This window comes from Apis cerana, linkage group LG5 (assembly GCF_029169275.1).
Source record: "Apis cerana isolate GH-2021 linkage group LG5, AcerK_1.0, whole genome shotgun sequence".
Classification (NCBI taxonomy): domain Eukaryota; kingdom Metazoa; phylum Arthropoda; class Insecta; order Hymenoptera; family Apidae; genus Apis; species Apis cerana.
In genome coordinates, this window is record NC_083856.1 from 2,574,613 (window position 1) to 2,591,512 (window position 16,900).

At 31.1% G+C, this 16,900-nt stretch overlaps 1 protein-coding gene and 1 long non-coding RNA gene across 15 annotated transcripts in view; one reads left to right on the forward strand and one right to left on the reverse strand.

Moving 5' to 3' along the window:
- The window catches only part of LOC108001332 (neurexin 1), a 394,345-nt gene that overhangs the window by 282,632 nt on the left and 94,813 nt on the right, over window positions 1-16,900 (reverse strand). The window lies entirely within an intron of this gene.
- LOC108001333 (uncharacterized) lies at window positions 3,302-6,935 on the forward strand. The gene is made up of 4 exons (XR_009829883.1): window positions 3,302-3,461; window positions 3,692-4,150; window positions 4,401-4,481; window positions 5,191-6,935. It is a non-coding gene; the product is annotated as an uncharacterized LOC108001333 (long non-coding RNA).

Genomic DNA, 16,900 nt, shown 5'->3' on the forward strand with positions numbered 1-16,900 from the left:
TTAACTAAATCCAGGCCCCCCAAAAAAGAAAAGAAACCGAGAAAAAACGATACTCTCGAAGTCTCGTAAACGATTTCATTTACTGTGGAATCGCGTGTCGAGCGGCATTGAACGATCGATCGCTCCACGCACGGCCACGTAAGAAAGGAAGAGGAAACGAGGAGTGGCGCGCTTTGGACGCATCTGCAGCCCGATGGATTAAAGCACGATTCGAGGTATTCGCACGTAAATACGTGTCGGAGGCGCGTGTAAACGTTCACGCTACTGGAAATTGACTAAGTTTCAGCCGATGCAGGGGAATTGCGCGGTTAAGGCGAATTGCTCGGCAATTTATAGCCAAGCTATTTAATAACCACCCCGACGTCGTCGACGTCGCCCAAATCGGCCACCCGCGCCAACACACGCCCGGAATCGTTACCAGCTCATTTTCCGATTTCATTTCCGCCCCCGTCTAAACTCTATGAAGCGCTTATAATCCTGTATCAGATCTGCCGCGAATTCACAAGTCGAAAGTTCCAAGTTTCTTTTTTTCTCTCGTTCTTTTTCCAAGGGGAAGAATTCAAATTGCCTCGATTCAGGGAATGGATTTAGCGATACGTGGGATGGGTAATGTGAAGCGGAAGTCACTTTTCTCGTTGAAAGAAAAAAAGAAAAATTTCTGATTTAGGGGTTGTAGTTTAAAGTTTATTGTTGCTTAATAATTATAGTGTGGCTTGTTAATTGTTATTTAAAAATATTTTACTAATTATACGTGTAATTATATTATTATATATAAATTGTAAGTAAAATCTGATTAGATTTGAACGTATCGTTAGATTTAAACGTATTAATTCGAAAAGGGGGGGGAAAAAGGAAATAACGTTACAATAACAAATAATGATTGAATAAGACGAATATTGACATTTTTATGTATAACCGACATTTTGTGTTTTGTTTTGAACATTCTGTATTATTACGATGTATACATAATACAATGGTGTGTTTAACAAGGAGAGAAATATAACGGAGGAAGTTTCTCAAACTTTTTCAAAAGCGAAACTCTCTCGTAATTCAACGACGATCTTCCCCGAAACAATTTCCAACTCAATTACACATCCTCGTTATCACCTCCTCATCGTTTATTTCCCAAACCTTTATCTCTGATAAAAAAAAAAAAAAAAAGGAAAGAAAAAACGAAAGCAATTAAACTCTTATCATTCGAACTTTCTAAACACTCTAAATTTGCATTTAAAACAAATGAAACAATTCAAAGTCCCCGAATAACTATCGCATAGTTTAAAACCTGCTGCCAGCCCATTCGTAAGAGTTAAATGAAAACTGGAGAACGTTCTGACCATCGTTGTCCACCCATTGCTTTCCAATTTAAACGTAGCTACCGGAAAGGACAGGTCAATTTGTCCCGAATAAACGAAAACTCGCCAGCGTGTCACGCAATCAGCTCGCTGTTTTGAACTCGACTTCCTGATCGAAAAATTCGAATTTTGCGTTGTTCAATAACGAAGGAGTCTTTAAACTAGTATATCTATATGGAATGGAAAAGATGTTTAAGGATAAAATCGAATTTTGAGAATGCAGTTCGAAAAGAAAGATATTATTTTCTTATACACAATTCGTTAAAGGTCCAAGTTATGAAAAGATTTTAACAATTTTTTAATTATCTCTTTTGAGTTTACTTGATAAATGCCTCGATGTTAAAATGGAAATTTTTATATGATTATTCTAATACTTGTACAGAAATGGATACTAAATATTTCCTTTCTCTTCACTCCATATATTGTACTCTGGTTCAATTATTTATTCTAATTAATAAATTGGATGGATAATGATGCTAAAAGAGGATAGACCTAAATTTTATAGAATACATATAGACCAATGAAATGGAAGAAATCGAAAAATCGAAACTAGCTTTACAAAATACTAAAAAGAGAATGGTAAAAAATGTGAAGTGAATTCACTTATAAGTTATTCAACAAAATCCTTCAAAAGATTATTCTTCCTATTAAAAAAATAAATAGTGGCTAGAACAAATTATTTATTTAACATTTTGATTAACATTTTGCAATATCATTGTTCAACAAAACTATCTCAAAGATATTTATTTGAATGAGATGTATTTACAAATCTCAATACAAAGTATTTTCACTCAAATAAATATTAAAAGATAAAGTTTCTTTTATTTAAATAATTTAATTTATTAAATCGATGATATTATAATTTTAATTGTGTTTCATAATTTTCATATAATTTAATGCAATACGATGTAATATGTATAAATTTTTAATTCTTATTTCTTAATTTGAAATAAAATTGATAATTTCAATGTACATGTTATATAAACACATATATCGATATGTAATACGATAATTCGAATTTGTATTCCTTTCACAAAATGTTTACAACAGTTTAAATGTCATAAACATCTCTCAACCGTTACACTCTAAAATACAATTTATAAACAAAATTAATCCCGTTTTCGTTATATGATTTTATCTAGCAATTTAAACATGAGACAGAGATTCATAATGAAATTAAAACGTAATTAGAGTAAGTGACTGAAATACAAGCACTATAATACTAATTATGCAGCAATTAGTGACATTAACAATTCCTTCATAATTTAATGTGATAATTATCTGCTTACTTACATTTACCGAATAAATTTCATACGATATTTTTTGAAATCCTGTTGCATGTTTATTCTACGATCTTTATACGAGTATCTTCTGACAAAAAGACGTACATTTATCGTGCGATCTGAGAAAATTTTAACATTACTTTTAATATAATTTAATATAAATTTATAATGTACGTGTACGAGCACTTTAATATTTAATATTTCAATATCATAAAATATACGCTCCGTGCATATGAATAAATTGTTAATTCGTAATTTAATAACCGTGTTAGAGTTTATTAATTTTAATATACTTTTAAGACGATGGATCTCCATATTCAAATTTTGTATTCAAACAATACAAATTAACCGACCACAATTGATCGATGGTGCTCATTTCGCGTTTCTCTGAATCACTTTCTAAATTTCATGAGACGCATATACACATATAAATATTTACGATGATCTCCAATTAATTTGACAAATTTAAAATGGAGAATCTTGATACATAAGATACAAAAATTCAATCAATTCGAAACGAATTACTCGATTTCATACGTTTCGCGTTCTCATACGTTTCTTCTCATTGTTGGAGAACCACTTTGAACCGCGGTTATCTCTCGTAATATAAACATACATACGTCATTAAAATTTCGACGATTTAACGATTTCACGATACAAAAACCAATGACAAAGTACGAAATAAAAACAAATAATATTTGGAAATAGCTCAAGTCACGTGACTCGCAAATCCAATATTATACTCGTATGTCTCCTCGATTCGTTAGTGTACTATTGAAATTGCTGAAATTGTGGTCTCTGATATTTCTTAACCTTCAGGCCCAAAGTAAGTCTCTGATATTTAATTATTTTACTATTTAATAAATTATATTAAATATATTTATCGAAACATTGAAAAATTTATCCATCAAATTTATCGAGCGTGTCACAATTCATTTATAATAATAATTTATTAAATTTTATATATATCTCAGAGATAAATTTTATAAAATTTTTTCATCGTTATTACGTATATATATATATATTTACGAATAATTTTTCATTTTTTGTTGTCAGCATGCCTGGACATTACGAGAACTGGCTTGTGGTACACATTGTTTTAGAGGAAATAGAATTCGCTCCTTTAATACAAGTTGCTTACGTAACATCTAAAATCATGTCGTGCAAATTCCACGACGAGGCTAGTAGAAACGAAGTTTTGAAACTTATAAACGAGCTGGGTAGCACTGAAGTTGTGACGCGGACTAAACGATTCCCTGACGCTTTCCTGGTTAATCTAACACACGGCGAATTCGCCGAACAACTAAATAGCGTACGTTTGATATTGGAATTCGACGAACAAGACCTTAGCGAAGAAAAGAAGATGCAAAGAAGAAATTCATATTATTCATCATCTCAACGTTTGCGTACGATGCTGTGCAACTTAAAACTTTATCAAGATCTTTATGATAGAGCTTCTTTCGAAAGAAGAAGCCAATTGGTGTGGCGAGAACTATTGATGGATGATGAAACCTGGTAAGCAATATCTTCGATACATTTTAATGATGATTTTTATTTTCGAAAAGAACAAAACGTGGAATTATAATTGACTTTGATCCTCAACTTTTCGTGTTATTATCTGATTTATTATCTCCAGAATTGAACCGTTGTTTTCGAATTTGTTGACGGATATAATTTTTTTTTTTTTTTTGATTGCAAAAGATCTATCGATCAAACGATTGATAAACAAATATTTGTTGCTTTTAATGAATTAATATTTTTTTAGGGAACGTATAGTAGCTGCTAATCTCGGAATCAATTATGACCAGGCTCGAGCATTAAATTAAACAAATGAAGTTAAATTTTGGTAAGCATGCTTAACTTTTCAACTTATGAAAACAAAAGTTGCTCGTGCAAAGTTTTCCCGAGAAATATTTTTACATAAAGAGAAGGGATACAATTTTAAAGTTTTAAAGTATTTTACGTTCCTTCGAAAAAAAAACCTTTGGATAAATTTTCTTTAAAAATTAAATCGTTCTATACGTGTTCGACGTGATACGTGATTTACAAAAAAAAAAAGAAAATATCCTTACGAAAATTTAATACAACCAATAATTTGAATCGCGAGGGATCTTAATAATAAAGTTTGCTCGAAACGTGTCTCGGAAGCTTTTAAAATCCTGGGACAGCCCCTCGAACCGCAGTGACAACACCGATAACGATATGCAAAGCTGTCGATGTGAAACTAGACCACGATCGTGGAAGCGTTACTCTGCCGTGTAATAATTTCCTCAAGGGTTTGCCGGTTGGATGTAACTGCGGGGATTGGGGAATCCGCCGACGAGTTTCCGTTGTGGTAATCCGTGCTGGCTGACGATGTAGCCGGGAAGATGGCGGGACAAACATGATGAAAACTCGTCGTGGAGAACAGTCCAATGAACCGTAGCTTCGTCTTTATTCGAGCTGCACGAGTCGATTTTTGATTTCATTTATAATCGTGTGTAGAGATAATTTGTTTTTTTTTTTATTGTTCTAAATGGATGAAATGCAATTTATATAAATTCTTTTGAAAAAAGTTGTTCCAGACACTCACAACTCATGACTCCGTCAATTATTTACTGCTGCAAACCATGGTAGAAGTTCGAAACTACAGCGTAGCTGAGAAGAATTTTTCGTGTTCGAGTTTGTATTGTGACATACGCCGAATTAGAATGAAGAATTAATTAAGCTAGATTTAGGTAGATACAAATTTTAAACAATCATCATCGATCATTGAAATAGTCGTAAAAATATTTGAATTCCCGATTATACATGGAGTTCTACTAAATTTCTCAATTTCTTTCTTCGAGTTTTGTTTTTTTTTTTTTCTCTAAGAATATGCATTCTTGAATTTGTTTCGATCTCTATATTCACTTTTCTATCTCACCCCATTGCATTTACATTACGTTTACATTACGTTATGAAATAGGACGCAGACAGGACAAAATAGGAAATGAGGATAACAATCATCAAAATTGAATTAGCAAAAAAAATGACCTGATGCATATTTTTATTTTTATTTTTATTTTAGTATATTTTATTTTATTTTTGCGTTTTATTTTGTTTAATTTTGTGGAAAAGGAATGAATATTTACAATCGTTCACAACGATTCGATATATTTTTTTAATCTATTGACGATTTATTAAAGTAGAAGATTGTGCGAGAATGATATTATTAATTGATTAAACGATATAAAGATTACGCGAGAATTTTCAAAAGAATTAGTCTAAAACGTAGTTAAGACGAATTGAAATATATTAGCTATTCGGACATACGAATTGGAATGTGTTAGCTATTGGACATACGATTTTCAATTTTTCAATTTTAGTTTGCCGTGGAACATCGTCGATTGTGAGTTCTTTACGTGTCGAGAAAGTTTTAAAAACTCAATCGTTACACGAAACTTGCAATTTTATTATTAAAAGGATTGTTGCGAGACAATCAGATCAGATTATTTATGTGTCGATGAAGATTTTCGACATAAATTTTTTGAAATTTATTTTACGATACCCTTAATATTATTTGCATTAAAAAATTACCATTTATTTATAAGTTATTTATAAGGTTTGCAATTCAATTATAATATGAGCAAGTATGACAGGACACGTCATTTACGAACTATTTGTATTTTCTTCTCTTTAATTTTAAATAGTTATTTAAGTTTTTATTATCACTATTTATTAAGCATCTATATATCCATAAATTATAAGCTATGATATATTAGGATTGTAAATATTTGCATAAGCGTCTGCGCCGCGTCCACGAAAAAATATTGATACAACGTTGATGCAAACGTATATAATATATAATTAGTTTATATATAAGTTATAAGTAATTTTACACAATTTTACATAATTTTAACAATACTTTACAATTTCGTTTGAACTGTATGTGCAAACTGGGGTGTATTTTGAGACTTTTAGAATTTAGAGATTTTTAGAATGTAGAGATTTTTAGAATCTAGAGATTTTTAGAATGTAGAGATTTTTAGAATGTAGAGATTTTTAGAATCTAGAGATTTTTAGAATTTAGAGATTTTTAGAATTTAGAGATTTTTAGATTTAGTTCAAGAATAATTGTAATTCAACATTTATTATCTTAAGTTATTATTAAGTAATTGTATAACACTTCATCTTTCTAATTTTAAAAATTATGTAGCCCTTTTTACTCTACACAAGATCTTACAATCTAACATGACATAGTATAACATAACATAACAATATTGAAGAACATAACCGAAGAAGGAACAGAAACAAAAATAAAACCGCCGGCCCAAACACATTTCATTTTTTTTAATTACACACCTTCCCCCGTACACAATTTTATCTTACATCCCCAACAAGAAAGCGAATTAAACAGCTAAACCCATTCAGATCCCTATCCCCAGACCACACATCCTTTATACGATTCGTTAAATCTTCCCGCTCTATCGCCACCCTTAAAAACAAGGGCAAAGAGAAGAAAAGGAAATCCATTCGAGAACCGAATCAATCCCAAATAAAAAAAAAAAAGGCGAAACAAGGCGAAAAACCAGAGTCGCAACCAGAACGATCATTACGAAAGCTTCGATCGCAACAGGTGTGCGGCGAATCTTTGTAGATAAAGAGCAAACCAGAGACAGGACGACAGAGTAAACGCGTTTTAAAATGCAACAGGAATGGGATTAATATAAATGTGTAATGGAACGTGTAAATCGAAACAGTTTCTCAAACCGTGTTATATTTTTTCCTGATAAAGATATTATAATTCTTTATCATTATTAACAATTTCAAAGTAATTTCTGTGTGAAAAAGAATCTCGTGTAACGTTGATTAACTCGATAACTCTCGACACTTGTCGTGATATATACGTTTTCAAACTAACTGCTTTTATTTATAAATCTTTGAATATAAATAGTTGGAATACAGGATTTGTTCAACGTGCTATGAGAAACACAGGTAACACATCGCTAGATCGAGATTAAACTTTGTTTGGGATCTGTTCGTAAGAATGGAGCATATTTCATTTCTTATCGGCTCGTGGATACCTGATAAATCGAACTGGCTTCGTGCGAGCGCATAATACGAGGGCACGAGAGGGAATGAGAAAAATTTAAGCGAAATGGGTTCCGACTGCTCGTGAACGACACGCGATAACGCTTTGAATTGAATACACGAGGTTGGTTAATATCGCATTTATGTATTCGCTCGTCCATGCAACTTTTCTGCTATGTTTGAACCGATGGAATTTAGGAATCCATCGAATTTTGATTCGTTTTCTTTTAAGAAGCTAGCATAACGATGGGTATTTGAAGTTCTTTCTTTTTTATAAAATATAGATTCGAATTAAATTTCGAATTTTTTTCAATTTGAATTTTTCAAGTCGTAAGAAATATAATAAATAAATTGATTTTTTTGTGATCTTCGAAATATGATACGAAATATGTTGTAACGAATTGATACGAGTATAAATTTATGCATAATTTATAGATTTCTTGTGATTTCGCAAAATTTCTTTGTGACTTTATTTCTTTTTGAAGATAGGAACTTGAAATAACGAGGAAAGTATGCATTGTTCTTAAAAAGAAAAGGAAAACTATTTCAGAAAATGTGGAAAATATGTTATAAATATGCCATATACAAAACTCAATATCGATATATTGAAGTTCCGACATAAACGATGTTCCTTTTGGCCTTTGCATTCCTATTTTCACCTCGCATTGCGAGCAATACAATTTTCTTTGGCGTTTTCCTTAGGAAAGAGTTTTTTCCTACACGAACAATTTATATTATAACGAACATTTTATTTCCTTTTTCCTTTTCCAAATCATTCTCATTATTTTTCCTATGCATATTGGAATCTTCTTTCTAAACATATCGCATAATTTAATATATAATTTATTAAATTAAAATTAAAAAAGCAAATAAATTGTATTATATAATTCACAGTATCTTCATATTAAGTTTATTGAGAGGAAAATCGAATAAAATAAATTCCCTATAATTATATCATCAACACTTTCTTTTTCTTTCTACAAAGTTTAATTTCTACAGTATTATTTACGCTGAAGTAATTTCTTGTCTATAAAAACATGTTTACGAAGTGTGTTTTATGTAAGGTCATTCATCTGATACGAAAATAGATTACACCGATATTTGATTTCATTTTAAAATTCAATGTTAACTTTTCTATCGAATTTTGTTCGATAATATTTCCCACAAAATGAATATCTTTCTGAAAAATTATTCGAAATTAAAGACTAGTTGACTATCGTAAAATAAAAATTTCCAGATTGATAATACCTAATCATAACCTCTCGTATCAAATTATTTATTTAATTTATTTATTTGAAAATTGACTCGTGAAATAAAATATTAATTATTTCTAACTACTATTTCATTTTAAACGAAAGTCTGTCTAATTTTGAATAATAATACACCGATCCCTCTATTGACGACAGGCAGGTCGTTTCAGTTTGTTCCCTGGTATCGCTCGTGATTACAACAGCAACCGCTCGACCTATGGCATTTATTTCCTTCCAGTACACAAACACACATTCATACATACATTCAAGCCGAGAACCGAGTAGCGCAAGCTTTTACGAGCGTCTCCAGACAGCTTGGTATTGTTCCTTTCCTAGCCTCTTTCGAGCTTTTCTTCATCCCCTGTGCTCGCTTCTCGCTTCGGTGAGATCAAGCAGATTCCTCTCAGGGTTTACAACAACTTGGCGAATGCTGATTCGCTTGATCTCTTGCGAAAAGTGCAACTCGAGAACAACGAGTCAACGTTTATTTACGTATAACTGATGTCGAAAAGGTTATATCATTGTTTCCTATTGCGAAAATTTTTTAGGTTAGTTTCGATATATTTGATTAATCTTTGTTCTTGTTTGGTCTTGTCTTGCTGTTGGATTTTGATGGAAATAATTATTATTGTTTTCTTTGTTTCATTTCTATTTTCTTTTTTTTATAATGTTTCATTGCTGTTAGAAACCTAACCTCAACTAACCTTTGCTGTTTTTTTTGTTCTTCCTTCTTCTTACCTATCTCGATCGTTATTTTCTTCGAATATTTTCAAACATCTGCATCTTTCGTAGCATGTATATTCGATTCCATTGGTGTACAATATTGTAATGTTAAAATTATGCACGCAATTATTATTATTAGTATTATTCTCGTTATGTGTTTCTATAAGATATAGTATGTAGTTAATCGGGAGAAATAGAGATTGCAATAATATCGAGCGAAATAAATTAATAAATAAACAGATATTAAAATAATTTATCTTTCACTTTATTATTAGTATTATTAGCCAAATAATCATTCGAACAAGAATTTATTTCGTTAATTCTGCTATTACATTTACAATAAAACATGGTGTTTAATTAAATTTAACATTATGATAGAAGTTTATTACAATAATCCTCTTTTATTTGATTTACATATATATACAAAAGAATCGTTGGACGAAAACAAAAACAACTTTCTAAATAATTCAATGGAATTGAATTCCTTTCAATTAAAAATTAAATTACGAACCTTATATTCGATATCGTATCTACAATAAAAATATATTCTGAATTTAAGAAAATATTCTGAAACCACTTTTTCTACGTTAAAAAATGTTTTTGTAATAGGTGCTTTGATTAAATCACATTTTCTTCTTTCTTTTCTCTTCTTATTTCATTAAACAATAGCCACAAGTATGCTTTGCTCGAAATTGTTTCAAACAGAATTAAAAAATGCGGCGAGAAAATGCATTTTACGAGTAAAGAAAATGGATCAATTGATGGAAAGAAATGTTGGTTTCTGTGTAAAAGATGTATAGAGTTTCTAAAGAGTAGATTCACGTTTTTTGTTGTGCGAAGGAAGTGCAAGGAAGAGCGGAAAGTTGGTTGATTGGCGTTTAAGCTTTCCGTGAAATAGTTGCTCCGTAAATATTTAATAGCAAACATGTAATAATGTAATAATTCAATAATGTAATAATAACTGGACATGATTTAAGAAAAAAAAAAGTATAAATTTTCATTTAATCATTGGAATAAAAAGATTAAGAGGAATAAAAAAAATTTCTATTTGGATTTTTATAAAATAAAGAAAATATAAACTTATTTTACCAAGAAACAAAAATCCAATTCTTTCTTTTCTTTGTTTCAAAGAAAATAATATTGAAAAGAATCGTAAATAAACGATTCCTAGAACATCATTCCAAGATAAACATTATTATATTATTGATAAAAAACATTCAAATCAAAGAAAATCATCTAAAAATGATATATTAATGAAAAATTACCTCTTTAACCATCTATTTTACAAAGAAATGAAATAAAGGAAATGACAAGTGAATAAATCTTAGCAGAAATACTTATTACAATAATCTGAAGCATAAAACATTCCACCATCTCTCTTCGCAATTCGTTATTATATCATCTCTCTTGTGGAGTAACTCTTTCGATTAATGATTCTGTTTATAAGATAAGACCAACGTTAACAATCCTCGAAACAATATAGGGTATATTGGGGTACATTTTCATGCGCCACGCGTATACGACTTTCCATTTGGAATTCAATGAACCGCTCAACCGATCCAAAGCGTGGCTCGTTCTACCCGCGACTTTATTACCAACCCCTTTTCAGGAAATTCAGCCTGCAACCCGGATGAATAAATTGCGATAGATTTGTTGCGTCGTGAGCGAGGGAAGAAATGTGGAATAAGCGAGGAACGATGTACGGATTCGACCACCCTCGAGAGTAAATGAGATACGTGAATTCGAAAGAAAAATGTGGAAACAAAGCTATCCATTGAAGCTTGAGAAATTTTGTGGAAATTTTAGAGAGGAGAAAAATCTATTGTCGAGATTCGGGAATGCGTTTAAAAATTAGGTAGGGAAAGATTGGATAGGAAATTTGAGATTTGTTCCGTTTTCGTGTATTTTAATTGATTTCGATTTAACAAAATTTTGATCGGAGAAATGTAATGATCGCGATTGATTTAGAGATAGAATAGATTCTTTTGATTTTTTCCTCGATTCTTTAAAAATTCATGCCTCTAGGAATATTCGTAGAAATTAGAATATTAATTCTACGATGATATCCTTCATCTTTGTATAAAATTTATTCAAATTTAATTCTTTATCAATCGATAAATGGAACCCATTTATGTTTTCGCGATTCGAAATTTTATAGAAAATTAAAGCTCGATTAAAATATGCGGAGAAAATGGGCAAAGAGAAAAAATGGAACGACAAATATTGATATAAATATTTCCCTTTGTATAATATGATGTGCAATTATTAAAAATATTATTTATATTATTGTCAATTACATTGCTTCGAAAGCAGAATAAAATTTTTATGGAATTTTGAATGAATTTATGAAAACGCAAACGCAAAGAAATGGAATTTAAATTAGAGATTTATTCTTCGAATATCATAATGCACGCTATACTTTGAATATTTTGTGCCTTTCTGCGTATATACATTCTGTAGATTTTTGCGCATTTAAACTTTCCATAAATATATATAAACAATTTAATAATTGTACCTCCCTATCAAAACAGAATACAATATTAATTTTGTCGAAAGCATTTTCAGCTTTCTCGATATAAAAAATGAATTCGTCATTTTCCTTTGGTTATTCGAGTATTAATTAATCACTGTCATTATTTCTACGATATTAATATTAATGAACGGAGGGGCACAAAGTCGAAAATTCATAACTGCTCTAAATCGTTCTTTGTACGGGTACGCGTTTGAAAATCTGTGTTTATGAGATGCAAATTAGCGATTCCCTCTCCCCCCTCCTTCCTAACGACGAGGGTGACCTAAAAAACGTAACGAGTGGTAAGCCGGCTTTAAAAGTGAACCATCTTTCTTCCGACACTCGTTCCTTGAAAATTACGAAAACTTCTATCGTTGGGAGAAGAAACAATTTTTCTTTTCGAAAAAGAAAATCACCAGTGTGTTCTTAACTCTATTTTATACTGTATAATGGATTCACTTTGATTTAGAATCACGATGATAATAAATCGTTGCGATTTTGTATTGTTATCGGAACAAGTATTATTTTTTTTTTATTGATATTACATTTGCTTAACATTACACACAATACGATACATTTTGTCTAAATTTCCAATATAATAATAATAATAATTTTTTAATAATAATGTTTCAATGACAATATATGCTTTGATATTATTATTTTATTTTACTGTATTATTATTATTATTTGAATTATTATATGGATATATTATGCGATATGTGAATGTGCACAATGTGAGATTGAGAAACACGATGTGTGCTCGAGAATACGAGCGCAAAATGCGTGGCCATCCAAGTTTCTCAGTGGACGAGCATGAATATTTTACAGATATGTCTGAAGCGTTTTCTTGAATTTCATGAGGGAGACTGTGATATAGAAAGTGAAAGAGAAGAATGAAAGAGCAAATATGAATGATACTCGCACTGTTTAGTCTTCCATTCTGAGAAAAATTTGAAGAAATGAAAATGAGAGTTAATTAAATCGTACCATCAATATATTTTAGATTACATGAAATGCCAGAGACGAGACAAAAATTTGCTGTTGGCATATCCACAAGTGATTCATAAAATTAGATGGAAATTTTTCTTGATAAGTATTACAAATTCCATACACATTATGCAAATTAACGTAACGTAGATATATGATAAAAAAATTACATGATAAAATTAATCAACCTCGATATTTTTTCAAAAAATATATCTCTCTACGTATTTTATATTTTTTTACATATTAATCCACAACAAAAATAAAAAAATTCAACTATCATTTTTTTTTAGAGCCTCTTTCTTTTGTATTCGATACTTTTCTCAAAATTGATGCTATATGAAAATTTAAAATACTTTTCAACTTCGCATTTCCACTTACCAAACACAAAATAAATAAAGTCAGAAACAAGAAAACAATCATTGACAATCGGCCAAAGATAAACTCGACAAAGGTATCATTACGATTTCACGATGGTTAGTAAGCAACGTTATTATTTCCAGAGACGAGACAAGTACAGTATTCTCCCAAAAACAGAGGCCAGCCTCTCATAGTTGTACGAAACTCGGTCGAGACGTAACACCGTGTTACATAACAAATCCGTGTAACCCAGATTACTTTTCTTGCCGCTCGAATAGCCTGGGGTGATTTCTACAAGAGGGCGACTCTTACTTTCAATGATGTTAGGCCTTCTCGTGGTCGTGTCTCATTCGAAAGAAAAGAAACACGAGGAAAATAGAATAAAGGAAGCAGAAAGAAGAAAAAGAACGAGGCATTTCTCCTCTCTCTGATTATTTATGCATTTATGAAAAATTTAAATATACAAAAATGCACATTCCGTGCAAAATAATACAAAATATTCAAATTGCAGCGATATTCGAAGAATAAGACAGATATATATTTAAATAATTCATTTATTTATTCGCGTTTTATTTTGGCATAAATAATAGCATTCCATTTATTTCAAAAATAAAAATGTAAAGCTTGAATAACATAAATTAATATAATTGAATATCGCTATTCTTAAACTTCGATTGTTGAAATTTCACCATCTTTGCACTCTGCGCCCTCTCGTGAGAATAACGAGAAAAACGCAGAGATCGCGCCCTCTCTCTTGCCTTTTATTTCTTTTTCTTTCTTTTTTCTTCTGGTTTGGCGTCGACAAACACGTAGCAGATTGTTGAAAAAAAGAGGAGAAAGAAAGAGCAATGGAAATACTTTTTGATTGGCGGTGATTCGACGCCTATGTTGATGTATCTCGAATCAAAAGACTTTTCAAGTTTCTCTGTTTCTCTCTCTCTCTCTCTGCCTCTTCTTTTTTGTCCCTTTTCTCTCTATTTTTCTCCCTTTTCTTTTCTTTTCTTTTTTTTTTTTTTTTGTGTAAACAGAGGGATTCCGCAATGGAACCAGCTGAAAAATATATAGTCTTCGAACCGTGGCAGGATGATTCAATCGAAGTTACGAAACCGCTGACCAACTGGTGATTTTTCGATGGAAATTGAATGCCTTTCATTGAATGACGGGCAAAAATCAGCCGAGCTTTGTACATACGGTGGTTACTTTATACATATGAAGTAACGTGCGATTCGAGAGAATGTTGCAATTCGAGTAACGAAAAGCTGGAATTTAATGTACGATATAGATGAGGAGGAAAAGATTGTATTATAATCCATCGATGATAAATTGGCCTTGGTTTTTAATATTTTTAACGAAGATATTTATTTTTCGTTTCGATAAATGATGGTAGTATCATTTTCAAGATAAAAATTTAGGATAATTTAAATTAAATTTGAAAAAGAAATATGTGGCTCATTGTAATATATGTAAATTAATGAACAAACAATAAAAAAATATTAATTACTTTAAATAGATTAAAAAGAGAATGTAATGTACACATAATACAGTTAATACAGTTCCTTTATCCATAACTTAATAAAAAGAATGATTGATTATAAAAATACTATAGAAATCTGAAATGAAATGAATTAATCAATATTTCGTAAATAAAATTATACACATTTATAAAATTAAATCTAGATATTACGTAAAAATAGTATCAACGTGTTTCATTCGTTTCAAACTTTTTTCATTCACATTGTTCATTTCGTAGCGAAAAATCTATAATTTTGCAGCAAGTGATAGAGGACAAGGCAGAATCGGGCGCTCCATTACTAGTGAACAAACCTACAATAAGATATCGAAAGGCAAGAGAGCACATTTGAGTCTGGTTTCGCTGAAATTAGAAACGAAATCTGGCAAATATGAGGTGGTTATTTCGGGGGATAACCGTAATTCTAAGCTTTTCGAGTAAGACCGTGGAATGAACGAAGGAAAAGAAAGAAAACGTCGAAATGATAGTGGTTCTGTTATTGGCGATATCGGTGGGTAATATCAGATTCCTAACTGTTTCGTTTCAGAAATTAAAACGATATTCTCATATATATATATTTTTAGTAACAAATCCATACGATATTTATAATGATTAATAATTAAGAATCTACATAAACCTGTCAAAAAGAAAGAAAGAAAGAAATATTTCGACGATAACATTATTCGACAAAAGCGTTAAAGAAAAATCAATTAGGAAAACAAAAGTATTGTTTGTAAACTTTTTGACATCGAAACGATAAATTACAGGGTATGAATGACAGGAATCTTTGGATAATAAATACATTATCGATAAAAATTTTGATACAGGAGGAAAATACAACGTGTAAATAATGTTTTAATGTATTAAGAGATATTACTGCAAACTTTGTGACACGAACAATAAATTACAACAAATGACAGCAATCTTTAGAGTGAACACAATAACGTAAATACATTATCGATAAACATTTTAAACCGAGAAAAATACAATGGCACGTTTATCTGACACATAAATTACACAGATCTCCAGCTTGACAATTTTAGCTCAACAACAAACAACCGCAGGACAAACTATTGCAGATTAAAGCAACAAATGAATCATTGAAGATGAACATTCGTAACGCCTCTGATATTTTCATCTACGTTAACGTCGTGATAAATCCTTCTTCCCTCCACCCGATTAGATCACTCGACTCTCTTAAATGCAAGTGCAAGCAAAATGGCGTCTTCATCGTTTTCGAGTTACGACGCTTTTAATATTTGATCGACCCGATAAAGATCGACATCGATCGGGCGACAAAAAAATATAAATTTGTCCTCGAGAAGGAGGGACGAACAAACGCGCATCGTAGATTTTCCTTTTTCTCCCTTCTTTTTTCTTTCCTCCTCTCCTTCGTTTCACCCTCGTTTTTTTTATTGCCCGTCGACAAATGGACGCGCGTCCGAGCCGTTGATAACAATCAGAGAGAAGCAAAATATAGGAGAACGCCAGTATTCCCGACCCGGCTTTATTTTAATCGTAAATCTTTACAATCCAGTGGAAAACAGATTAATGTGTCCATGTCGTCTCCTGTCTGCATAACGTCTCCCACGTTTATGCATATTGCGCCCACGAAAGGTTATATCGTAACTTGGAGCCGTAAACTCGTAATGTCTTTGAGAACGCCCATGCGATTTCGTTCTTATGCCCTCGTTATATGTATTTATCGTGAACGAAATAAACGTATGGCAGTATGCTTCGATTAAACTGGGTTACGACACGAATATAACTCGAAGAAATTTTTCTTTTTTTTCTTTTTTTAATTAAGGATTTTTAAAGTAATTTTTACGAAACAATCAGTCGGTCGTGGAAGTGTTCGTATATTTTATGAAGAT